The sequence below is a fragment of the Lonchura striata genome, chromosome 13 (genome assembly GCF_046129695.1).
Source record: "Lonchura striata isolate bLonStr1 chromosome 13, bLonStr1.mat, whole genome shotgun sequence".
Lineage (NCBI taxonomy): Eukaryota > Metazoa > Chordata > Aves > Passeriformes > Estrildidae > Lonchura > Lonchura striata.
In genome coordinates this window covers 14,785,947-14,813,906 of record NC_134615.1, presented here as the reverse complement: position 1 = coordinate 14,813,906, position 27,960 = coordinate 14,785,947, and the positions used below count along the sequence as shown (strand labels likewise).

General features: G+C 38.4%; 1 protein-coding gene and 1 long non-coding RNA gene across 2 annotated transcripts in view; both read right to left on the bottom strand.

Annotated features, from left to right (window-relative positions):
- Positions 1 to 27,663, bottom strand: part of SMPD3 (sphingomyelin phosphodiesterase 3) — a 102,248-nt gene extending 74,585 nt beyond the window's left edge. The window contains exon 1 of the mRNA XM_021535247.2: positions 27,446 to 27,663. The gene's annotated coding sequence lies outside the window, so the exon portion shown is untranslated. The remainder of the gene's footprint in view (positions 1 to 27,445) is intronic.
- On the bottom strand, positions 815 to 10,655 carry LOC144247064 (uncharacterized). Its single transcript, XR_013340757.1, has 3 exons — positions 10,643 to 10,655; positions 6,296 to 6,364; positions 815 to 4,960 (listed from the first exon to the last, which is right to left on the bottom strand). It is a non-coding gene; the product is annotated as an uncharacterized LOC144247064 (long non-coding RNA).
- Positions 27,664 to 27,960: the final 297 nt, after the last annotated feature.

Genomic DNA, 27,960 nt, shown 5'->3' with positions numbered 1-27,960 from the left:
ATGAAAATTGGTTAAACTCAAACTATCTGTTTATTACCAACTTAATTCCAAACAACTCCATTTTTTTATCTGAAAGCTCAAACTTAGGCTTCAAAACTATTTAAAGGAAAATAAATGTACCTCCAACTACTAAGTGAATTTGTAATGCTGAGAGTCTGATTTTCTTAAAATCAACTCCAGATTTGATTATTCATATACTAATACTTGAACTACAGTAGCAGAACGAAAAACAGACACTACCAAATCTACAAAAAATGTAGGCTAGATTTCAATAAAATCACAAATACCATAAAATCACACTAAAGGTTCTGGAAATCTCAGGTACCATGGGTCAATAACAGGAATTAAATGGTGTTACAGCCTTTTAAATGAGACAGAACACAAAAAGCCTTCTCTGCAGCTTGGTTGTCTGCAAAAAGCTCTCAACATCTCAGCCAAAGAAAGCATTCTTGAAAACACAGCCAGTCCTACAATGATAGAAAATCAATGTAAAACAAAGAGCTAAGGAACTACTGCAGTAAATTATTATTTTCTTGAATAGACTCATGCTGGAAATCAGAAGGAGCTACAGAGGCAAGTGGCTGAGCTGCAGGAGGATTCTTAGAGTCTTGCATTGCTGTAAAACCTGCAGGAGAGTTCCTGCAGGTGTTATTCCAGAAGGTTCTTTGTGCAGCACCCTAGTTAACATTGCTCCCTATCAAGCATCCTCATGGTACCTCAAAGACAATAAAGCCCCAGAAACACTCTGGCCAGAGTGAGCAATTGTCTTACTAACTGACATGGCCCAAACCCCAAACAGCCTGTAGATAACTTAGGAAAAAAATAATTAATAACCTAAAGTCTTTCCCATGGAAAATACAACCAGGGAGAGAGCATCACCAGGAACAAAAATACAGGAGATGTCTGTATGTGACCAGCAGTGACTGTAAAAAAATATTCTACTAAAGAAAATGTCTTTTCCACTGTGCTGCCTGGCAACTTGCCTAATTACTGTGGCAAAGAAGAAAAATGGATGAAAAATGATCCTGCACAGCTTGTAACTCTCTATAAGCTCTTTCTAACTTGAAATTTTATTTGCTCTAAACAAATGTTAATTTCACTGGTTAAAAAATGTCTGGGATTGTTGAGAGGTTAACAAGGTATATTTTAAGAAATATTTTAATATATTTTATTATAGCATGACAGTAATTACATTATTTAAAAAGCAGTAAATCTAAAGTTTTTATGGACTTATTCCCCTACAGATCCACAGTAACTTTGTAATAATTATCCCAAACTCTCTATCCAAATAAAATTCCAAGTGGAAATTGTTTCATACCCATCTTCCAAAGTGGTTCTGGTCCCAGAAAAATTGATTTAGTGGTAAGGCACTAACTAACGTGAGCTGATTTAATTTTCCACTCTTTCTATTATGGTTTTGGGAGGAGGATTTTTAATTAAAAGACAGACTCTCAAAAGCATCTAACTCTCTACTGCACTTCTTCCTTCTTGGTCTGAATATGCTGCTATGTCATTTAAAACATTTTCTGACGATTTGAGCATCCAGTCAGTTCCAAAATTTAATATTAAATCTATTTAACAGATGGTTCAAACTATGTTCCTAAATGTTTTAACCATCATAGAGCAAAGCAGTGAGCAGAAGAAAAATTAGAGTATAACCCTACAAGCACCTCCACAGAATTTAACAGCCCTTTAAAGTTCCCAGTTACATTTAACAGCAGGCAGGCAACCAAGTATGCAAGTCCCTGAAGTGGAACAGGTAATTGTGACATCAATCTAGCAACTCTGCCATCAGACTCTTTTTCCTTTCCTTCTCCTTAAAGTGAGAGAACAGATAACAGAAGCTACATATATTTCCATTAGAACTTCTGATATTAACTTGAGATGTAATGATGAAATCGACAGCTTTACTTAAAGGAATTCACCTCAAGGGCTGTTGAAGGATATCAAGTTGAACTCGTCTCTTCCATTGCTGGGGAAGAATAATGCGTAACAGCAGTGCTGTTTTTAGAAATTATACTTGCTCTGTATCCTGTCTACTTCTATTTTATTAATTCTGTCAATGAGAAACAGATGCTATGTTTGATTTTCTCCTGACAGCAGATCAGTGGGTGAAAGCAACAAGCTTGAAGACAGTTGAAGAAATGTTTTACAAAATGGGACACTAAAGGACTCAACCTGAGCACAGTTGCAGATAAACAAAATATCCATCAATTTCAATAAATTTAGGGCTGTTCCTTAAACCATATTCCTATTACAGTGCACAGTGACAATACAGCGACACTCTACAGACATGAGAAGCTTTACTGCCACAGTGCCCACCTCCCAAAAGTCAGCTATAAAATCAGAAGGTACCTGCTGAGTTATCCACTGAGTGCACCGTGCTGACATTGGCAAGTACCATCCACAGCTAATCAACAATGGGGTGGGTTTCTCCTTGCTCCCAGGTTTCAGGAGCATGCCTCCCCCCATTTTTAGTTGCTGTCTATAATAGGTTTATACAGATTAGCTGCATTAGTGCTGTGTCCCTGATAAGATGTGATGCTGGCTGGATAATCATCTTCTCTCTCCTTTCCATGACCCTTCTTCAATATGAATTGCTCCTGGGTTTGTCTGGTTTTTTTAAACTGCCCCACTCCCTGACCCTTTTCATGCCTATTGATCTCTTCACATTTTAGGAGACAGCTGTAGAATGTGTAGCAGGCCATTAGTTATCTTGTTGCATCTGGAGAAATTGATGAGTCTGTTACTGACTAAATCAAGGCTAATCAGGTATATAATTCTCATCTTGTAGCTTTCAGTGACCATTACCAGATTTTAAAAGCTACATATCACTTGCTCAGCTTATCATATCCAGAACTAGTGTTGAATTAGAAGAAAACAACAAAATAAAATTACTCTGGTCACTGTGGGTAGATTTCCTTACCTTGCTCTTCCTCAACATTCAAGTCAAACATGGTTTAACTAGCCAGTACAAGTCAATTTGAGGAAATGAACAGATGACATGAAAAATTTTCCCACCATTCATAACTGTAAATTACTAAGGAAAACTAATTGACTTGTGGAGTAATTACCTTCTATACCAGATAATGGCTGTGAATTTTAGAAAGCCCAACAGTAGGACAGAAAGCAGAATCAAGCAGACATCCTGCTGTTCTTCCTATCTTATCAGTAATTTCTAAGGTGAAGAACACAAAGAACCAACTATTGAAAGGAGCTACATCACTACTACAAACCATAGTGAAAGAACCCTAGTGTGAACTACACATATTTCATTGCAGAGATAAAATCATTCTGTGTAGCTGTTGGGAGGGTTCAGTGTCATCTAGGAGATATGAGCACTCTCTGTTCTTGCCGAATATAATTTTGTACAAAATAGCAATGGAAAGGATTTTCCTCAGTAACGAGCCATGATGGGGGGAAGAATGAAACTTAAGCCAGCTAATTTTTCCAGGATCATAATGTTCTTCATTTTTAGGTCATTTGACTTCCATATTAATTCTAGAAAGATGGAGACTTTGCAATCCCCCTGCTCACTCTCTCATTACATATGTAATTGTAAAAGCTACCTACTGTAATAAAACATTAATCTCTGTACTTCTTATTATGGGATCACATACTCATAGTGATGGATGACCATGTGTCAGAGCACATTTCCACAGTACACCAAAATATCACCATATCATCATTTGGAATATGAAAGCACAAGTCCAAACCCTTAGCTAGACTACACATTTTTGTTTGTTTTTAACCTACATTGAAGTAACTTCTGAGCCATATCATTGACAGAAATACCTGACACTTTATTTAGGCTTAGTCATACCTAATTGAGTAATTCTGCATAAATACAGTAAATGTCTTCTGAAATGTGCCTTCCTTCCAATGCTAAAGGCAAAATTTATTATATCCAGGAACAGTGGTACAAGACGTGGGCATAAACACTATGCAGATTTAAACAAAAAAGGCTGGAGAGAAACTAGTTCATTGCAGTAGATATGACAGGATTTGCTTTGTAGTGCAGTAATAACAGAAATTAGTAAACTACTCTGAAAATTTATCAATGCAGTTCATTTCAACTGCAGGCCTGCTGAGAAAAACCTGCCACCTATCTTCTGATGGTGCTTAAAATATAAATTTCTAATGTGCATTTTTACTTCTTTTTCATGTTTTGTTCAAAGCACAGGGTAGCCACAGTCTACCAACACATCTGGAAGATGCATTTACCTATTGACAAGAGCTACTTACAACTGGTTTTAGAGTATAACAAAAAATAAAATAAAAACCTAAACAAAAAAATCTAAAATCTATGTTATGTATTTAATTGCATATGCCCAATCCATATAACTATGCATAAATCAGTCTTTCACACACACCATGACAGAATGTGCAAATCTCCCACAACTCTGAAAAGAGAAAACAAATTGCAAAACCACAGCATCTTACTTATTGATTCTTACAAAAAAGGATGGTTTACAGAGGGAAATCCCCAGCTTTACATCAAACAGTCACAATCAACACCATATTAGTATCAACGGGCTGGTGCTGCTTTGCCAGGCTATGAAACTAGATTACACATGGATACCCTTTCCAGTTTGTTTTCCCTTTATCTTATCCAATGTGAAACATTGAGTTTCACTTACCCTTCAGTGTATCCTCTGTTATAAAGCAACACTAATATTAGTTAAATTTTTTAAAATATTGGAATTTCTAAGTATGTAACATTTTCAGTGCCTATCCAGACTGGGTTATATATGAAGTTGCTTTACTTTCTCTTGGATTAAGGCTAAAGAAATACATTATAAGACATTTACCATATACTTATAAATAGGACACAGGAATAGCAAACTAATTATTCCTTACCATAATTCCACGAAAGCTTGGTATTCATAATTCTAATGGTCTTTAAGGATTAAACAAACATTGATTTCTATAATATTTCACACTTCCTATTACAGTTCACCTGAGAAAACAAGGCAGAAAACAAGAGTAACCTTTTGTAAACTGCAAATTTTAGTCTTATCAGATGACCTTTAGTTTTTAAGCAACACTACAATGCTCTCTTTCCCTGAATATGTTGGTTCTTCCTATTTTGAGTTCTGATTCTTTAAATTAATTGTTGCCTTTAGAACAAGCATCAGAGTTAACAACACATCAACATCCACCTGACATCAAGTAGGTGTAAATATAAACAGCAAATACAGACTGCTCCACTTTTCAAAGGAAAGTAATATAAAGTGCTTGTGATAAATTCAGCATGTCTTTCTGGTGCCACAAGTCCCTGTAAGGAGCTGGCAGTCATTTAGCTGTGCTGTGAATTAGCAACTGCATCTCTTAAAAGCAATTAGGTGTGGACAAAACCTAATCCAAACAAAACTGTTCTACATTTGAACATACCGAATTCAAACATTATCTGAAGTGATAAAAGACACAGCCAAAGTGTTGTGCTCTTCTTTGCTTTCAAACATATCCAAGAAATATTCTGGGCATAGCAGGGCAGACTGCTCTGACCTCTGTAAAGCAACTATTTTTACTCCGACTTACAAAGTTGAAATACACTTCTCACAGAAGCACCCACATCTGAAAATGGAAAAAAGCCCTGAAAAAGTGCAGAGGATTAGCTGAGATTCTGTGCACACAACAGTTTTATGCTGTAGTTGCATAAAGCCACACAAGCTGACTACGCCTCACAGAAGTGTAACCTTAATGTTTCCCTTGGCCTTTGAAACTACTTTGAATTATTCTATTTTGAACTTTCTGCCACAACACCTGTTTCTTTGTCCTTGTTCTCCTGAAGATACCAGCAGAAAAGGTCACTGGTATTGATAAATCCATGCCAGTTTAAAAATTCAGCTCTAATTAAACTGTAGAAAAACACAATCATGAACAGAAAAACACCTGTGTATCTAAAGAGTGTTCTTATATTTTCAGAAAAGACTGGCAGTTAAGAATATTGAAAAACAACAGTTTTCCTATAGGGGGACAGCACAAGGCCTCACAGAACACAAAAACCTAAATCCAAAGGTAAACATTCAGTGCAGTATCATCTATAAGTCAGCACATTTTTCAGGCATAATTTCTAAGGATTTCTAAAGGCAGAAGGAAGCAAGATTTCAACTCGATGCACAGAGAAAACATGAAGGAACATCAGGGAAAGAATCCAGATCTCCCAGTCCCTAAATCTTACTAACAGTATATTAAGCCTCTTCAGTGCTTTTGAACAACCACAGTTTAACACAAAGGCATCTAAATTAAATAAATTTCACTCCCCTAAAACTTAATTAAAATCAAATCTCACCATTTTTATAAGAAGGAGTAATAGTATGAATGATGTTCCATGCACAAAATTATATTATTTTGCCTTTGTCTGAAAAACAACAGATTTTTTCAGAAGTCAGATTTACAGCAAATGAAAATGAAGAATTGTGAAGTTAACAATGCAGCAGAACTAATTTCTGAAGCCAGTGAAATCTTTTAAACAGGATTTACTAAGGAAAAGAAAGCATGCTACACAGAATGCTATCTCAAATGGGGATTAGAAATAGGAAACTCGTGTAAATTCTACTTTTCTATAGAGATTGAACAGTAAATATAAATCTGTCAGTTCTATGAGATGTAACTATTAAAGTGAGAAATGGTATAACATGTTAAGGAAAAATGTTCCTCTGGTGATGTGACACATAAAAAACCCTTGCATTTCTGACTATAAAAAAAACCACTGAAGATATTTGAATCAATACGGACCATTTAACATTGTCTATTTATCTTTCTCAGTGTCTAGCAGTAAAGAATTAAGAATAAATTGGTGATTATTAGTAGGAAAAAATTCAGGAATGTGAAATATTGGTAGATTTTGATATAGTTATAAGTGGTTTTCTAAACTGAACATGTGTAATTTTCCCATGTATTCTCTTCCCCCTCTCTAGAGTGTTTGCTGTTCTCTCACAATGTTTCTAAGAAAAACATAAAAGATTTGTCATACAAAGAGCAGTTCCACAGGTATTTCAAAGAAGAACAAAATCTTTGGAGTCCACATATACAGTCTAGCACTTTTATATTTGCAACCTTTAACCTTTTGCAAATTCCTCTGGTTCTGAAAGTTGGAGTGCAATACCAGCTTATTTGCAGGTTTTTACTGGCTGACCACTTGATTTCAAAAGCAGAAGGCAGATTTAGGTCAGACATTAATTTATTGTTTCCTTTATTTAAAACTTTTTATTAAAAAATCATCAAAATAGTCCAGGAGAGTAAAACCTAGTTAAAATAAACTATTTTGGAATCCAGATCTGTAATAAACAAGTTGCATATGGCAAAGCAAATAATGCCTTCACACTCAAGTAACTCAGAACCAGCTGCTCATCTTATCCACCAGGTGCACTTCCTCCAGTTTCAGACATGCATTAAACCTTGAAATCAGAGTCTTCTTAGTTCTAAATCAGACTGTAATAGTCATTCCCTGGAGATGTGCTTTGCAAGGAGGAGGAATAACAACAAACAAGAACAACCAAATGCAGCCAACCATTTATTCCTGCTTTACTAAAAAGAAGTATTAAGAATAGCATTTTGCAACAGTCAAATTTGGAAAAACTTGTACAAACAGTAAAAAACTTTCTTGGTCCAAAAACTTCAGAACTCAACTTGTATATGTGCTTGTGAAATTTCCAAGAAGTGTCAAAACTCATTTCAATCACATGTGGCAGTGGAATCTCAGCACAGTTGCATTTTCCTGATCACACATTCTGTGGGCAGAGTTTGGGATGGATGTGGCATGAAGACGGACAATTAAAACAGTGATCAATTTGCTGTGCAATACAGGAAAAAAAAGTCTAACATTCTTTTTATTTTAATGTTGATCTAATTGACTTTTGATTAACAACTCCTAATATAAAGGTTCCAGTAAATTACAGGGATCTTAATTCTCTTAAAATAAAATATAGTCAGGGAGTTTACTCCCCATTGTTAAAGAGATGAACTGGAAATTTGCACTGTGTAGGCCCTAAAAATAATCACAGATGATACAAAGAGAAAAACTAAGAGAAAAATTTTCAAAATCTAAGTGACTTACTTGGGGCTTTAAAGTATGACTGTTCTTTAAAAATTCATTAGGTCAACAATGCTGGAGAAATATATTTCCTTACAAATTTTGATCTACTTACATGTAGTACTCTTCTCTAAGATCAGTAGGAATTGCTCTCTGCTAATCACAGTTTATCCAAGTCACCCATTAGGAACTTAAGCTTTTGAAGTTATAAATAATATTTCTGTACAGTCTCAAAGAGTTAGTAGTAATTTTGGCCTAGGAGGTATTTCATATTTTATAAGGAACATAACACAAATAAAAATAAATAGCACCTTCCATGTCTTGAATTACTAACAGCTACAAGGATTCACATACTATTTTTCAAAATAATAGAGCAAAAGACTGATGCTCATAGCTCCATTAGAAACATTTATATGCAAAACACTTCTTTTTCTGATCATGAATTTCTTTTAAGATTCATTATTGCCCTGTAGCACATTTGTCTGAAAAGCGACTCTAGGGAGATGACACTTTCTTTGGTTAGCATTGTTGTAGCTGACAGAATGCATAAAAGGCAAACTTCTTTTTCTCCAGCTTTCAGCCTGAGCCCATCAAGTGCAGAAATTCTCAACCTCTTCTCATCTTGAATTCTCAATTTTGAAGTTTACAGAATAATTGTAGGTTTCCAGTGGAATAATTTTGGCACAAAGACCATTTGAGCTCACAGAAATGCTACTGGTGCCCTAAATACCATTAATAAAAAAATCTTGATCTTTCCATTGTAGATATGTCAGCCTGATAAAAAATCATTACATATTCTTGGAATTAATGCACATTTCCTTATGAAAAAATGATCCCTGAAAGCACCTTCCTATGAAAAAATAATTCATACCTGGAAACATTTTTTTTCTTCTCTCTCAAGGTGGTATTATAGACCCTTGCCTGGATTTCTGGGCCCTGCTGTGTTAAACACTTGTACAAAAAGCCAGTCTCTGTTCTGAAGAGCTTACAGAATATTTCATTTTATTTTTAGACAACTGAACAGAGTCACTGGAAAATCCAAGTGAACATCACAATAAGCACTGTTTAACCACTGTAAAGTCTTTATAGGTATCACAGCAAATAAGAGTTTCAAAGGATTTCAAAGGAAGAAAGGTGACCCCAAGAAATATTTAGAAGCAACTTCTTCTACACACAAGGTAAAACAAAAGAGGCTTGTTAGAAAGCCAGATAAGTAAACCACCAAGACTCTTTGCTCATCTATACTTCAAAATAAAAACTAAAATCAAGTGACACAGTAGATAAGCCAGAGCAGACCACAGTTAATCAGCTGACAAAGGCCCATCACTCATGTGCTGAAGAGGCAAGCAGGAGAATCACACAGCATAGCTGACTCCAGAGCCAAGCCAATGACCTCAGCAGCAGACTTCTACACTGATGTCAACTGCACAAAATTGGATTCAAGGTTCACAGAGGAGGAGGTTCTTCTCAGAGTGTGGGAGAAGTCTGAAATTTGGAAAGCTTTTTTGGTGGTACCATTTCTGGTTTTGCTCCAGTTAAATGCAAGATACTGTGCTAAGTTTTTAAGACAACAGCATTTAACATTACCCAAAAGTTCAATACTTTTAAAAACCCAAGAATGTATTTTATTAACAGAGGCACTTCAAGCTACACCTATACTGTCTCTTCACCCCTGGGTCATCAGGTCCCATGAGTTGTGAAGTCACCTAGAAAATAAGGGTCTATAAAGGTCAGGACAACATAAGTACCAGAAATACACTTCATCATTTCCTGGGACAGAAAAAAACCCAGAGTTGAACAAACAGTGTAATCTGGCCCAGGCCTGCAAATGAGAGGCACCTGAGCTGGCATGAATCGAAGGCAGAACAGCCATGTGGTGTGGCTGTGCTCGTGGGGACACCATGGGGCACAATGTGACTGCAGCAGCAGGGGAAAGCTCCCAGGTTCTGCAGGCTCTCCCACCTTGCTGCCAGTGTGAGTCACCATCCAGAGCCAGCTCAGCAATTCTGCGCTGCTCTCCACTGCTGGGTTAGGCACCAACAGCCAGCCATGCTCACCAGCAACTGCAGCCATCTGCTTCCCTTTTCCAGGCCCCCACTGAAAGCATTTCTGACATCAGCACTGTCTCCATAGCACCTAGAAAACTTCAGTGATTTTTTCCAGAAAGCAAACCAGAACAGAAAGCTGGACAAATTCAAATGCAAGATGACATTTCATAATTTAATAATATTCTAAATGGCAAGAAGTAACTAAACTATGTGCAGGACCATTTTTCATCTGTTCACGGAACTTTTGACTTGGCCACTGTGAACCTTTACCAGAAAGGATTGGTGTGCACTTTTGTTATATGTGTTTTCATGGTATTTTTTGCCACTGGCACCTCATGCAGCCCTGAACAGTTAACTAAACCAAGGCATTGATGCAGTTAAAACTGTGTAGCAGCACTGATTTTAATAATCTTGAAATTGAGCATGGGTCTGCATCCCCAAAATGCTACACAGCACCACAGCACACCACACTGCAGCTGACTACTTTGGTATCTTTGCATGTCTACTTGTAGATAAACTGATAAAAGGAAAAAAAGAGAACCTAAATGAAACTCACTATTACTTGATGCTCTGCCAGTTGACAGCTTTACTATTTATATTCCACTGGATCCCTTCCTCTGTCAGAAGACCTCAGCTTTCAGATACATCCTGTGAAAAGAATGTGCAGTTTTTGCCTCTGCTTTTATCAGTTTTCTTAGATTTCACTTTTTGCTGTACCAGAAGTTGTTTCCCTGCTGTTCAGGTTTATTCTGTTTTCTCTGGGTCTGTTCTTCCCTGAGAATGAAAATACACATCCCTGTGAAGTAGCATGAAACAATTCAATACAATGTAACTTACATGGACTCTGCCTGCTATTGACACTTATTATCCTGCTGCTTCTTCTCAAGCCTTCAGCTCACTGCAGCATATTCACAACTGCCTCAATAAAGTGTTCCTACAGCAGGTGCAGTTTCTCTCAAAATGTATCCTGTAGGATCTCATAACAGTTACTGTCACAAACTTCTACTCACACAAGGGAAAGGATATTTTGGAAAGGCAGACAAAGTTAGTTTTTAATATCTTAAACCACAGAATACAATTAAATAACAATGCTAGTGAATATCTGTGTTTTCTAGAGTACATTTGATACTAAGTATTTTTTTTCAAAACTGAAAGAACATTAACCACTAAAGCAGAAAATTTCAGTCAATGTTATTTTAAACTGTAGCTTAGACATTACACTCACAAGTTAAATAAATATTAAGGTCCCAAACTGCTTGACCTTGTTTCTGTACAAGTACTGTGCAGTACATAAAACTGTAGACATTAGAAAAAACTATAGAAATATAGAAATATGTACCTGAGACACATCCTAGCAAGAGTACAGCAATGCTCAGCACAAGCCCTTCTGGGGACTCTTTCAAAGTCACTTATGACAAACAGCCTTTTGGCAGATATCAATGTGGTAGATTTTTTACCTTTTGCCTCCTGTAAAATTGTCACTACACCTTTCTGGGTGTGCACCCTTCATTACTAGGTCACTTCTCACCTTCATGCCTGTAATTGAAGAGTAATAATGCCATAATGGGCTCACAAAGTCAGTAAGGAGCAAGCTGAATCAAATCAGTGTACTAAACTCACCAAATCAAATTTTCATTTTGAGAAGGACATTCAAGGGATACAGGTGTAAAACAGACCTAAGTTATCCACCCACTCCAAAAATGTGACAAAAGGATGCTCAGTCTTATCATAAGCACATCAAATAGTCTTTGTCCAAAATGAGGCTTGTGAGTGTTGTGAGACTTCTTTAGCCTTGAGATTTTTTTCAACACAGACTAAACACACTAAATAATTAGTAATTTTTTTTTTTTAAACATACTCTTTCCCAAGCTATTTATTTACACTGTGACCACAATGTACATGCCATAAGGGACTGAGAGAAAGCACAGTGACCAAGCCATGTGCCTGGGAAAATAGCCTTGGGAAATGCAGAGTAGGACAGGCTCTGTTTTGCCATTTCAGTGCACAAGTTCTACTTCTAAAAAATATACCAACCAGAAGATGAAATATTAGCAGCTGCTATGTGGAACTGATATCAGTAAATATAGACTCTATATGGCAAACTGACTTCAGAAGACCCGTTACATGTGTTTATTAGTGTGTGCATATGCAACAGTACAGGGACAACAAACTCCAGAACTTTGTGGCCATGGCTAACAAAGAACACAAGAACACTTCTCAAAACCTGGTCAAAACCTTTAACATTAAACTTACTTGCAATTGACACCAAAGCAGAATAATGACACAACATGACAGTTAAGTAACAAATAAAATACAACCTCCATTCAACCACCCAGACAAAATGGAAACAAAATAGGATTGTACCTGGAACTCACAGAGCAGTGGCAGTTCCCTTCATGCAAGTTTTCTCAATCTCTAATAAATTAGAATAAGATGGTGATTATAATGTTTCTAAAGTCTAGAATTCACTCCAGCTAGCACTGGCAAGCTAGAAATAGCATGATGCCTTAATCTGCAGTTCAATTTTATGAAAGGTCTGCAAAGCAGGTATCTCAACAACAGCTCATCTCTTTTCCCTTATCACCTCTATGTGAATGTCTCTGACTCTTACTGCTCTGAGAGTTATCAACTCAAGTGTAGTCATTTTCAGTTTATTTTCATTTGTTTGTCAGAGGTTCACTCAACTATTCTATAAATGCAACCCTAGCACATAGACAGGGATCCCATACTCCCTACATGAAAATTGCAGTATTATCGTTTGCTTATCCTGGATTATTTAAGATCCATATCCCAACTGTGCAAGTACAGAACAAAAGTAGTACAGTGCGTGCAAAAATAAAGCTCTGTTTTTGTTGGGTTTTTTTTGTCTTTTCCCCTCAAAAGGACACAGAAAATTATTGCTGTGTTTCTTCAGCTGCAACAATTAATAATTCATTCTTCAGACAGTGATTAAGAGACCAAAGACAAGGCCAAAGCATTGCAGAAATTGACATTAAATTAATTTCAAATAAAATGAATTATTTGAAAACAGAAATAGTAATCCTCTGCAGTAATCTGTAATAGTAAGTGATATAACTAGCCAAAAAGACCACATAAATCAATATTATCACCCTGTAACAGCTCTGCCAGTAAAAAAATGGCCCATGGCTGATTTAAATAACATTTTTTCCAACACAAAATATTCATTTTGTCCATACTGCTACTATTTTGACATAGGACTCAACAGTGCTAAATCAAATTCAGTAGGATTTTCAGCATTGATTACACTGATGGACAATCAAAATGTTTATCCCTGGCCCCAGGTCAGAAGCAACACAACTCTAGAAGCAGTGCTGTTATCTCAGAACTCACAAAATTATTATCAACAGCTACAGTGCATTTTAATTAAAGCATTTTCCTCTTGTGGCTTCCCAAACACATAGGATATTTTTGCATTCTTATAACTAGCATTTATAGCTTCCTTTCACAGCAGCTTTTACTTTAAATAAACACATCTAGAACAGAAGTAGCAAAACCATACTTGTTTTCACTGTGAAATCCTAGAAAACTGTTTGGCAACACATGCCAGCTTACAACCCTGCCTTACTCATATTCTGTGCTTTGGGTGGCAGTTTTGGGGTACTGAACTGAGTGGGGGATGCTGTACAGCTTTTTTTTTTTATCTTGGAAGTGTTATTACTGCCCTCACAGCATTCTAAGAATGTCATGCTTAGCCACAGAGACCAGATTTTCAACAAATCAGTTCAGTTAGGCACAAAATCAAAAAGGACAAACCTTCACAAGAGCCCAGAACAGTCAGTGCTAACCTCATTTGAAAACCTGCCCCAATTATAGATGCCAAGTACTTGAAAAATTGGCTCCCAGCTCTTAAAAATCCATTTTCATATATTCTAAACCAACACTGCAGTCACTAAAGGGAGTCCTGACAGTGTTTTTCTACCAGGCGAGGAACAAAGTAAGAGGCAACCTAGAACATACAGAGTAAATCTACTGAGTAAGTCTATTTGTAATCACAAAGCTTACTACTACTACTACATTTACTGGCACCATCCACTTTTGGATTTAGCCTCTTTTATTTATATATTAGTCTTTCTGACCCAGCACATCTTCCTTTTGCCAATTCCTCCCTGATATCAGCCTGAGGTATTGCTAGAGACAATAGACAACAGCCAGAACAATGAGCTGGCCTGGCCTGAATGAAAATATAGCAATCCCTCACACCTTACTCTTTCTGTGACCAAATCAGGTTCAATGTCTGTAAGTTATCCCAGTTTACACACCATAGGAAAAAAAAAAAAAAAAAAAAAAAAAAAAAAAAAAAAGACAAAACCAGAATATTCATCCAACTGTAAATTTATACAGTTGTGAAAGACAACATAACCATTTGCTATTTATGTGGGCTGGAATGGTATCACTTAGCTTTAACATATACCCCACAATTCACTTCCTAAAATAAAGTGTTCTGCAAAATGAGCCTGAATTACACATTTTAAATGTTTCCCAGCTTTGAACTTTGATATAAAATATGAAATACCAAGGCAACAACTCTGCCTTCAGCACAATGCTTTGTCCCAAAGACACAAATAAAAGTTATTCTGTTACTGGAGTTTATTTGAGGATATTAGAATTTAGCAGTATAGTAGTTGTTTATGCTTCTGTGTTCAAATGTAAAACTGAAGTGACAGGTTTGACCAATTCATATAGTTGTTACAACAGAAAGTCACTTTCCATTAGTTCTCTGAACTGCCACATAGAAAAAGTACCATCATTTTTGTGCAGTGATTTGAGCTATAAGGAGAAGTCTCAATGCATCTGTTAAAGAACTCTCACCTTTAAAACATATGCATGAAGTGCTTGGCTTTTTACTTCTGCCACCTGCCCTGATAATTTAAACATGTTACTTTCCTAACAAAAACTATTTTTACTGTCATCACAAATACAGACTTTTCAAAGAGGCAATGCTAATTCTAGCTTATCTAAACATAGATGATTCTTAAGAGAAAACAAAAACATATGGGATTAAATGTAAAACCCTTCTAATACCCTGGTGTATAATTACATTATTCATTAGCAAGTAACCTCAGATGGGTGTAATTTAATGTTTCCTTCCTATCCCTTGAGCAAACACAGCACAGAATAGCTAATCAATTTGATCCCAAGATCCTAAAGCCTCAATAAAACCTGATGGAAGCTTACAGAAGAGCCACCCCAGGCTAGCCTGGAGGATTAAGAGTGTTTACCCAATTTACAGGTTCACTCACTTAAGAGGGAGAGGATGGCAGATCCATGTGCTTCCATCATTCTCAGAGGAAAGACATTGTCCTGCAAGATTTACTTATCATGTGGTGCTGTTTTTGTCTAACTCCCTGTTTCGTGTGCTGGGCTGGTCCCTCGTGGGATGCCCTGAAAATGGGCACATCTGCCCTGAGCCTCACCTCACGTTCCCCTTGAAGAGGAACTGTAACCAGGCTTTGATTGCAGCTCGGGACAGCCTGGGTGAGGATCTGCACACCGACAGACCAAAAAAAGTCTATTAAAACAATGCTTATTTAACAACAAATTACTTAGTAAAACATTTCATTGCTTAATAAAGCTATTGCCATTGAAACACTTTTTGCTTCAGACTGCTTAGCAGCGTTTATTTCCACGACGACAACGCTGAAAAAAGCGAACCAAGGAGGAGACGACCCACGACATCACCCGGACACGGCGGCCGCGCCTCCCGCGAACCGGCCTCTCTCAGCTGCTGTCCCTGCGCTCCCCCAGGCTTTTCCCTCATTCTCCCTCCTCCTGCAAGGTACCGCGGCACGCCCGAGCGGGGGAGCGCCAGGGCGGCAGCCGCCGCTGGCCCCGGAGGCGCCGCGCCCGCCATGAGGGAAACGCTGACCGCGCGCCCCTCCGCCCGCACGCGCTGCCGCGCGGGGCCCGCTTTCCCGCCGCGCGCGCTCTCATTGGCTGCCCGGCGGCGCGGGCGGAGATGAGCGCGCTCTGATTGGTTGTCCGCGGCATGAGGGCGGGGCCTCGCTGTGAGGGCGGGAGCGCGGTGTGAGGGTGGGAGCGCCCTCACCGGGTGGGTGACCGGGTTTGGTCACGGAGTCCCCTTTCCCCCGGATCCAGGTGCTCTGGTGAAGGGTGAAACCTCCGCCCGTGTTCTCCTCTAGATCAAGTGTAATCTGTGTGTTCTTCATCTCAATGTTGTATTTGTTCGAAGATAATGATGGCCTCAGAATAAAGTGTCAGTGCCCTCTTGAGGAATAGCCTCGCTTTACCTTACCTGTATCTTTCTGATGCTATGCAACAAACTTTCAGCAACACAGTTCTTAAACCAGGGAAAAGGTGCCTTTCCTGATAATAATGAATAAGCCCTACTACCTTTATTGATGCCTGACTTGAGTTCTTTATAATTATGTTGGCTTTTTGAATTAATGTGTGATCTATAATGTTTTGGAGCCATCCCATACTGTTTATTTAATTAGTTTGCCTGGCCTCTATATTAAAATCTTTCTGCATCTTGAAAAGTAATCTAATTTCCCAAATACCAGAAAGATAATCACATTCTGTATGAAATTTGGCATGCTTTTTAATATTCTACTTGTCTATGCTACAGTCATTTTTCTACTATAGTAGTGGTAATAGACTCATCAGTGCTTAAAGAATTTCTGGAGATCTCTCTTCAGCAATGAGCTGTTTTTCTTGAACTGTACAGCTAAAACACTTATTATACAGTGCACGATTAATGAAAACAACATGTACTTCAGTGTATGTCTGTGTGGTAATGCTAAATACAGAAGCACCATCACAGAATTCAAAAGAAGGATGCACTTTTCTTCTTGTTCTCAATGATTTGCAGCAGTAATGGGCTGGAAAATAATAAGGAAAAGTAATAGGAAAGGGCAACTTGGCTAACTGAAAGTTAACACTGAAACTTTTTTTTTAATAAGGTGCTCATTTGGGAGGTTTAGAAAACCTCCTTTTTTGTCAGAACTATTTCTCCTCATGATAGTATCAAAATTTAAGGTCAGTTTTCATGAGACCTCACAACACCTCCTTGTGCATGCAAAGCTGTTCAGTTCTCAGACTTGTTCTTCCTATGACCCCTAAACCCTGTGCATTGAATTCCCTCAATTTTCAACAATATGTTATGGGCAGATTTTTCAGGTTTTCTGCTCTTTTTTTTTTTTTTTTTTTTTTTTTTTTTTTTTTTGTGTGTGTGTGTGTGTGTGTGTGTGTAAAAAGAAGTGGATTGTACTAAAAATATTTGAAAGTATATGGAAACTTGACTGCAAATATTTAGTGGGTTTCAAGATGCAGGTGTTGGAGTTGACTATTATGAATGTCTGGAATGTCACTGATAGTAAATCTGTAGCTGTGAGAAATGCAAGCTTTGTGGAAACTATTTTATTTCTAGTAGACAGATTTAAACTGGGGAGGATGGGTGAGGTGATGTCATAATCCTTAGCTTCTGACACTGTTTTTCATATTGAGTACAAGAGGTAGTTCTTGCAAATGAATGCTAGGTGATATATTTATCTCTTAAATCCTTATGCCTATTGGGCATTTCCTCACTTGTAAAATCTCTTTTTACTCACTTGTGTATTTTCACATCTCTAAGCTATTTGCTGCTGTTTTTTCAGGTAATGACCTTTTAATTCTTCCTTTGTCTATTTGCTTCTCTGCTGATGCAGAACTGTCAGCTTGGGGCACTATACATTGCCTGCAGTTCAGCACATCATCGACATTTTTATAGAAACAGTTGAAATTGTGTGATTCTGCTCACTTCACTTACGTGCTTGGCAGCAGTCCCTTCATGGGTATAGCTGTTGTTTTTCCTCCCTACTGAATGTTCCAGCTCTTGCAGTGTCAGTTCCTTCACCAGCCATCTGTCTTGCTGGCTCACTCACTATCTTAACATCTCTCCTTCTCAGACTAGATGTAAATCCTAGTGAGTATGCCATCAGTTCTTAATTTTTTATTCAGAAACTTTTAAAACTGGTGCTGCACATGAATATCCTACATTTCAATCCTCTTGATCCCATCATTGGCTCTTAATGGTTGCTTTCTTCTGCATTCTCCTTTTTACAGGTTCCTTTGCAAGTTGTTTGTGTACCACTCCATCTTTTTCCTGAAAGTTTTAGAGTAATTTTGTTCAATTTGACAACTTGTCCCTGAATTCTGTCTGGGGGATTGCATGTCTGAATGCAAGGAAGGCCTAATCCAGTTCTGTTTGTTGTGGCACAGTAAATCTACAATCACTGCAAGAAGCATCTAAACACTTTTACACGAGTCAGGTAGTAGCTCCTGAGAAGTGTAAGATTGTTACCTTTTGTCAATAAGTTAGATAATAACTTCTCTGTGCTGGTATCAGTGTTACAGATAGGATAGATTGTCTCGTAGCTCAAGGCCTGGCATATTGCTAAACAAGCTAGCAATCTTTTTGATGAAAAGTTCTATTTGCTTGTAAACCAGTCAGGTCTAGATGCAAAATTACTTTATGAAGCCCTGAGAGTATAGTATTCCTTATTATAGTAGCAGTTTATTTTTGTACACTATACTTGCTTTATAATCTTCCAATAGCTAAGATTTGGTTAGATAGTGTTGAGAGCTTTATAAACAACTACTTGGGTTTAGAGCAATTTTCAGTTGTAGAAATGAACCACACAGATAGTAATTTCAATAGAGACATAGCAGCTTTTCTTCTTTTTAATGTATATTGATAATCCTTTCTCAGACCTTCTGCTCCTTTCCTGGACAAACTCAAATATTGTTTATTGCTAGTGCCAATTAGTCAGCCAAGCATCTGCAGCTGGCAGCTATCCACAATGAAGAAGCCCCAGAAAATTAAAACTCCCAGTTGATTTGCATGTTAGATGTCATTGTTTGTAATCTTCTAGATTTCTTCCACACATAATGTTTCTTAGCAATAAAGAAATGTGAGTGTGCTTACAGTAGTAACTCATAATTAGTGAGATGGATTTATTTCCCCACTGTACTTATGACCTCCAGGATAAATTTAGACCTGTCATTTAATGCCTGTCATGAGGGGCTGTCCATCTGAGAAAGATCTGCTTCCAAACTAAACATTGCCACTGAAACAGGTCTTCTCATAGTGTGATGCTCTTATGTTGGTAGAAATGTGTTCATAATACATTCATCTCTTCTGGGCTTAACAGAAAGTAAAAGCTGCACTACTACATAGATAACAGAATTTATGGCAGTGTAATAAGTAATTCCAGTGGTACAGAAAAGTTTTACCAAGTTATGCAGTATTTTTCTGCCATTGCTCAGGCCTTTTTTTCCTTTGTGCACAGAAAGTGAAAACATTCTAGACAGCAGCATACAAGACAATGAGAGTAAATTAATTTTTTTCTGTCTTTGTCCCAGGCAAATCATCTCCCTAACTCCAGAACATGACTTCCAGTAGGAAAGTGACAGCAGAGATTGTCTCCAAAACCTTATTATGTGAGGTACTCAGGTGTGATCATGGTAAGTCATATGATTAAATATAACCAGCAGAGGCAAAGAAATTTGCAACTGTCCAGAAATCTTCAACAGTGAACTGGTAACTAATACACTTTTTCTCTCATTATGTGAAGCTACAGATGTCTTAGGCTAAGAAGAGGAAGTATCCAAATCCAAGGAAGCTGCAGAGGAAACTGGTGAGCTACAATGTAACTTCACTTCTTGCCAGGATATGCTCTGTAGTCTGGGCTCAAACCATGAACATTAAGGAATGCCATTGTTGTTAGGTGAACACACTGCCTATGATAATTTACTCTGCTTGAAATAACTTGTAAACTAGTTTCAGAAGAATAAAACTATTCACCAGAATGTGATTGGAAGGGTATTTTAAGAGCAAACAAAATCTACTTACATGCTAGGCTAGAAGGAGCTAGCTACTACTTAGCATGCTATTAACTAAAAGGAATCTCAATTAATTCCCTCTTAAAAAAAAAAGTTAGGCCTCACAAGATTTCAAGATTTCATGCTTTAAATAATCTCAGTTACCAAAGAGAATTCCTAAGACACCAGCTAACACACCAGCTGAAATTTCCACCAATATAGTTAAAGAAGTGAGAAGTGAATAAAACCTCAATTTTTATATTAGACTAATAAAATCTCTCTGTTGTGGCTTTAGTTTTATTATAGTTTTTACATTGTATTGTAATTAAATTATTTACATTTTATCAAAACTTTGTGAGCAAGTCACACCCAGCTGGCAAGAAAAGCTCATTGCAACATCTTAAAGTAATAGGAACATCACTGTGTAGACTTTAGTATTATTTTTCATACTTTTAAAAATAGGGTATCGCATGCTGTTCCATTCACCTATGTAAGTAAGAAGCTGCAGTAAGACACTAAATGAAGTGACTTTATATATGCTGTAAAAACAGCTGTGGCACAGATGTAAAGACTCTATAGGTAAGTTCTGAGTGGAGAAATCTGGAGCTGGGCTTTGCAGTGTTGTCAGAAGTAGCTCTTCAGAGGCAGATTATGAAATCAGAGCTGTAATCTCTTCCTGACATAGAGTTAATATGAAGCCATTCCAGGACTGAAGCTGTTTACTGGTTCTTCCATCTGTCAGGATTTTCCTAGCTTCTATGGGAAGTATACATGCATTTGAAACTGAGATTGCATGAAGGAAAACTTTGTGGCTGTGTTATGGAGCCCTTTTGAAGAGTTGTAGGTAGATGCTGGCAGACCACCAGGTGAAGGAGTGAATGGGCATAATGGATGTATTTATCTACAGTAACTAAACAAACTAAAAATCCTTTTCCTCCTCTTAGGTGTGACATTTGAAACTTGTTTGTGCAAGAAAAAACAGTGTGAGAAGTAATAGTTAAAAGCATTAAGTCATGAGGAGAATGAGAGTCCTGAATGAAAAAGGGGTTGTATGTGCATCCTCTGGGACTAGCAAGGATCTCCATCTCCAGCCTGTGCCAGCAGTGTCTGTATCCACCTGCTCAGGAATTCATATTGTCAGGGTCTTTTCTTCCCTCTCTCTCAAAGAGGCACTAAGGAATTCCAAGAGGGATTTTATCCTTCTTTTCTCTGACTCATGGCAACAAGAGAACACCAACTGCTCTCTATCCTCTTACTAGATCTGCTAACACATACTACTTCACAAAGAAATAATAAAATTAACAAGATTCTTATCTTTCTTTAATTTTTGCTGCCAGTTCCTTAGCTTGGATAAGAGACTACTGTCCATGTAGGGTTTTCTAGGCTCTCCCTGTCTTTTCTTTCTGCAAGTAGGGTCATCAATGGAGTCAGCTTCAAGCTCAATGAAGAATTCCTAGAGGAAAAGCTATAAATCTTTGATCTCTCATCTGTATGGCAGTGCTGATTTCCCAGAATTAACTGTAATGAGGGAGTCAGGAACTGAGTATTTTTTCTTCTAGTCTGTGAGATTAGAAGTGTTTCAGGGCACACTTATAATTCTGATGTATTTTCATTTGTCATTTCTCACTGAGACAGAATTTCTCATTGTTTTCAATGACAGTTCTGCTTAGCAATATGGGAGGTATAGAGTAGCCTGTACAGAAAACTACAGCCTTTCAACAGATAACTACTTACTTTCCTTAGGTATTATCTCTTCCCAGAAAGGGTTAAACTCTACTTTTTCTCTAGGCAGTAATTCCTTAGTAAAGTAAGAAAACAAAGTTTCACAGCTTGCTGATCATGAATTTTCCTGCTAGCCTCTTTGCAATGCAGTTACCCAAAAGAAATCTATGGAATTTTACCCCTTTTTCCAACATGGCTGTATCAATGTTTGGAGTAAGTGAAAGGAATAAAATGATCATTTAACTCTTCTTTTGGCAGAGAAAAGATTGAAGCAAGACATCCTGCTTAAAACTGAAAAGCTCCTACTGTGCTTGAAGCACAGTATAGGTAGGAAAGAGCTAAAAAAATCACCAAAACCCTGCGTTAAAGCAAAACTGTTAATCAATGTTAACTCATTTAGAAATAGTCAAGAGGGACAGATGGAATCCAGTTATTATCTCTCTTTTACTTGAGTCAGTTTTAAAATATATTGAAGCTGGTGTACTTTTGAGTGGCAGATATGGCTTGTCATTTTAAAAGTATTTTTGCTATTCTTAATACTGAAATAGATGAGGAACAGCAGTTAACAGAAATCTTAAGTACCTCAGAGAAAACACTTGTCTTGCATTTATTATCTCAGCTTTCAGATTTAAGCAGCTATATGTGGTTAAACTTTGAAATTATGTAACAGTAATAGAATGCTGTTCAAGTTGATGCCTTTTAGAAGACAAGGGAGTGGGGGTGGGGGTGGGGGTGTGATTGTACAGTAAACCCACATTAAACTTTTTTCCTTAACTGTACTCCTTGAGACAGCCATCAGCTACCCAGAACAGAGCCCAGAACCTGCTCTCTGCAGTTTGCTCTGACCTCATAGTACATCTTGTGTTTTTTTTCCCCACAAGACAGTGATAGAAGTCTAAGCATTGATGTAATTCATTTTTAAATCTGAATTTCTATGTTGTTTAATTGTAACCTCTTCCCTGGTAACATATTTCTAGACTAAACATCCTCTTATTATATGAAGAATATGCATTTTTAATTACCTGAAAACTGAACTAAATTGTTAAATCTTGTTTTTATTTTGTAGTTGAACTGTGTCATAGGTCACACATTACTTTCCAAAGTGCAAGTTTCAACAGATGCTGTGTGAATCATGTTAACAAAGAGCACTTTTAAAAATAATTTCCCATACTTTTAGGATGCCAGTTTAATGTTTTTCTGCTTTATATTAGTGATGCTGAAGTTTTAATGCATTTCCAAAGCAAAGATATCAAAGCATGTCACCAGAGAAACTCTCTACTGCAAATGTAGCAAGAATAATCATTTTATGCTGGCACAAAGATAAATGGACAGGCAGAGGATAAACTTCTTTTGAGTGGAATATTGGTTGTATATAGATTACTCTTCTTTTATAATTTCTGAGACATCTTGGTTCTAAACTTAAAGAAGACTGTATAACCATCTTAAATGGAAACTAATGGATATTCTGTTTGTTTCAGAAATTTTCAATAATTGGGTCCTGTGTGCTTCATGTGAAATACCTCAGATGTCTGTATTTGCAAATTTTGTCAAGTTTCATTTTTTGAGGACAAGTAGCATGAGATCTAAAATACCCCAAGTGTAATTTTTTGATAGCAGACGCAGCCCCAGACACATCCCAAAAAAAGCAAAAGAAGAAATCTGAAAAATAACAGAACAAATAGTTTTGTGCAGTTCTTGCAAACAGGTGCTAGTCCAGGCCTATCACCTCTGCTCTGTAAAACAGCAGGTGAGTGAAGAATGCAAACTATCGAGTATTAGGCCAGAGAGAATAATCATCACTGACAGAGAAGCAGGCATTCTGCCCAGGCACTTACTCCCACTGAGGAGACTGGGGTCAGCTCACACAGAGTGAGCTTTCTGTTCTTTAAATATGCTTGTTAAACCTCAAACTTGCAGCACAAGATTCAAGACTGAGAGATTTCTCAGTTTCCCTCATATTCACTGAAATTTTCTATAATCATGAAATTACTTACTCCTGCTTTGACTCAAGAGGCTGTTTGCTGGTCACTTCTTTAAGGTATGACAGCATTCTGCCTCCTTTTAGAGTAAAAGCTGAGTGGCTGACAGCAGAGTCCTCAAAGGACAGTATGTGCACAACCAAGTAAAGGATCACCAAAATCTGGTGACTTCCAAGTGAATAAGTACAGCTGTATGGGCAGAGCTTGCCCTCTGTCCCATAGTTTTCCTCTTCTTGCCCCCATCCCAAGCACCAGAAACAAAGCTGAGTAGAATTTATACAAGGAGGAAAATCTTGTATTCATTGCAATTCTATGTAAATACTGTCTCCAAACTGCCCATTCCACAGAAACTACTTGTTCAAGACAAAATAAAATGGAAGTGAGTATTTCTGCAAATCTTGTCAGCATTGTGCTGTCAGCTCAAACTACAGATTATGCCTTTTACAACAATGTCACAATTCAATCATAGTCTAACATTTTCCCAGATTTTAGACTGGCTTTGACCTATGAGATATAAAAGTACCTGATTATAGCAATAATGCCTGGAGTGCAACTACAATTTTCTTTGTTATGGAGTGTTGTGGAGAACTTAAAACAAATGCTTAAACACTACAGTCAAATACTTAGAAGCTATACCTTCAAAAATCACTGAAAGCATTACTTGATACTTGAAGCAAGTCACTGGGATTGCTCCTTTTTAGTTAGCAGGCCCTTTCTTCTAAAATGAAGCAGTACATAATTGCTTATTGCAGTATGCATTTAAATGCCTCTTTTAAAGAGTAGACTTGGGAGTATCATATAACAATTTACAGGCATTTATGGGGATAAGTAAAATCTAGTTATGTTTAACACCAAGAATCGCTAGAATTCAAGTAGAAAATTGGCATTACACAATACATAAAATTATTTTTTCTGTTTTTAGAATAGTAGAAAATATATAAGCCATGTCAGCCATACCTAGGGGACAATATTAAAAAGATGTTTTGGTAATACAAAGTACTTTGATTCTTCATACCATATAAAGGTATGTGTCCTGCTGTATTCTCCCTCATACAGCAATTAAAAAGTCTCTGCTTTTCTATAGCACATGTTGATTATTAACTATAGCATTTTTGTACAGATTGTCCTTATAAGAATTTTTTTAATCCCTAAAAAACCCTACTCTTAATGTATTACTGTATGTGTTGCTCCACAGTGTGATCATAATAGAGTCTCTGACAATAAAAAAATACATCCAGGTCAGCTTTCTGCGCAAGACCTTTTGAAAAACAGACTTTTACTGAAGTGTAATGGAAACATTTCCATGACTTCAGCAGTCCCCTTTGGAAGTTAAAATAAACATTTCCACAAAGAAATTGCAACTTGAGATTTAATTTACTGCGCTGAATGCATAATAACTGGACACAGAAAGTTGCAGTGGATCCTACATCAGTAAAATATTGATTGTTTATTGCCCAAGCTGACATACAAGTAATTAGCAGAAATATTCTATTTGCAATAGCCTTTAGCATAAACAATGTTAGGAAACACAAGAGTCCTTTTTAATATATTTTGGGAAGCCCAGATTGTTTGCTCTATTAAAAGCATGCTGCACTGGCTTCATTAGGACAAAGCAGCTTTGTCTTTGTCCTAACTGACCAGGTAGAAATATGAATGTGGCAGCAAGCATAGAGTCTTGGTTTATGAATTATGGCAATGTAGGGGTGTGGTCAGGGCATGCTGCTTAGCTTTTCTCATATTTTAGTGGCTTCTTGAGGGCTGTTGCAGCAGCAGCAACTGCAAATATATAGCTGAAATATCTACAACATCCTTCTGTTATAAAGTCACTTATTCCTACCCAAAAATGAGAATCTATGTTAAGGTTTAATAGTGTCCTTTTAAATTAGAAGCAAACTGCTACAGTGAGAAAATCAGACAGGGTTAGGCAAAGTATGCTATGGTTACCATCACGAAACAGAGCTGGATCTGTTAAGATCAAAATGGTTGACTTGTCACTCTATAGTAATTGTTCCCTGTGGAAAAAATTCAATAGCATCGCTTAAATCACACATAGTGATCACGTGCTCTGAGGCTTCGATGGCTCTTAGACTAAAAGGCAGAGGTAGGGAGGAGCTGTGTCAGGAAATCTAATTCTGCTGGTGTGAGGGGAAGTTTGCCTTGCACACAGTCATGTGCATAAATTGATTTTTAATTTTACAGTAAAGCACTATTTTAATTATTAACTCAATTGATCCCTAAAAGGCTACTGTTAAAAGCCAGATGTTATGCCCCTGCATGTCCAAGGTGCATATTGGAAGGAGAGCTTTTGGATGAGATGATTGTCAGACTGCATTCAATCTATTCAACTTCTTTTTATTACAGTAAAGCACAAAATCTGTCAATCTGCAGCCTCTATAAGACAAATTGAATGCACACTATCTTAGAAATGAATTACATATCTGAATACTAATAATTAGTACAAAAATTAAAAAAAAAAAAAAAAGCCAAGTCAATGAAAATGAGAAGGACTGTGTTTCTGTCCAGACTGAAGAACTTTTAATATTATGGGAATTTATGTGAGTCCCACGATTTTGCTTTTAAACACTTACCTTACTGCTGCCTGCAATTGTTTTTCTGGCTCTTTTCTTCTGACAATGATACAGTAACATGGGGAGCAGGAGATGATTATACACAAAGAAATTCTCGATACAGGGCAAAAGTAAGTTAAGGCAAAGTGCTAAGAGTATTCTAATTAGACTGCATTTGATTTTCTAAAGGAATCAATTCTTTAATCTTAGTTTGGTTATTCAGTTTCTATTGAAAATCAGCACAGAAACAGTACAAGTTTCTGTTCTAACTCTATGAAGTCTCCTGGGTTAAACTTTTCTCACCATCTACACCTGAGAAAAGTGCTGAGTTTCTGTTTTGCCAGGATTCCCCTTCCCCTGCCACTCTCAGAAGGGTAAGTTAACCTGTTTTACCAACAACTCACAAAGGATGCAGTTGCATCCTACTCAGTTTAGGGTGAAACAGTCTTTTGATAGCTCAGGAATACTCACTGATCCTGTGACAGAAGGTACTACACATACAAGCAGTGGAGAACACTTGCTGCTTGATTATGCATGGTTAATTCGCTTGCTCAATTCCCTATTCATCACCCAGCACTAAGAGGAAGCCTGAAGCATCAGGCATAACAGCACAACGCTTGGATCTAAATGACTTCATGTAGGATGCAACTTGCCATTTGGCCTTAAATACAGTGGATTTTTTTCCTCTCTTTTTCTGACACCTTGTCACAGAAACACTCTGGCTGCTACACTGCCCTTCTGCTGCTTGTCCTAGCTCTTCAGTGGGGCTGGTAATCCACACGGAAAGAAGTAAGAAATCATTGCAGTGCAAAATCTATACAAGCATTACAGTTAAGGAGGGTACTCAAGGAAACCATTTTGCAGTCTTGGCTATAGCACTATCTTACCTGTATGACAAACAAATCTTTTCCCCTGCTGAACCATGAGAACAGGAATGTGATTCCAGGAGCAAATTAATATACCTAGGGGTATTTTCCCCCTACATCTAAGTACAGATATTTGCAGTTAATCAGCCATCCCGCTCTTCCCTTCCCCACTCCCCGGAAACTAAAATAGCGAAACTACTCAAAAGGCATCTGGACCGCACCGCTTTGTTCCCCGCGGTCCGCCTCCGGAGCTCGCTCCCTGCACACAACTCGCGCCTCCGGCAGCCTCTGGCTCTCGGCTCGGCAAGAGCCCCCCGAGCCGGCAGCTCCGAGCGGCGGGCGGGCGGAGATGTAATGCGGATGGGCGGGGAGGGAAAAGCTTTACCTGCCGCCTTCCCCCGCGGAGCCAGGGGCGCCTGGAGCTGCTGCATCCACGCCGGGGCGCGGCGGGCGGGCGGGCGCTCAGAACGCCTGGCGGAGGCGGCTGAGCGCCGGGGCCATGGCCGCGCCGGGGAGCGGTGAGCAGGAAACGCCGCCGGAGCCTCCGTAAGCCGCGGGGAGACTCAGCACCTGGGCGCTGAACAGCTCCACGAAGCGCCACGGGCGGGGCCGGCGCCGCGCTCCCGCCCCTGGGCGCGGGGGGGCCGCGCTCCGCCCGCCGCGCTGCGGCCGCCCCGCCCCGCCCCGCTGCGCTCCGCGGGGCCCCGGCCCGGGCGGCGCCCGGCGGAACGGGCGGCAGTGACCACGCCGAGAGGAGGTGGCTTCGCTCCGGGGGCAGCCGGGAGGTGTAGTCCTGGCGCTCGTTGAGCGCGGAGAGCGCCGGCTCGCTTGGGCGGTGCCGGGGCCCGCGCGGCCGCAGCGCCGCTGCCCGGACCGGAGCCCCCCGGGAGAGCGCCTGGA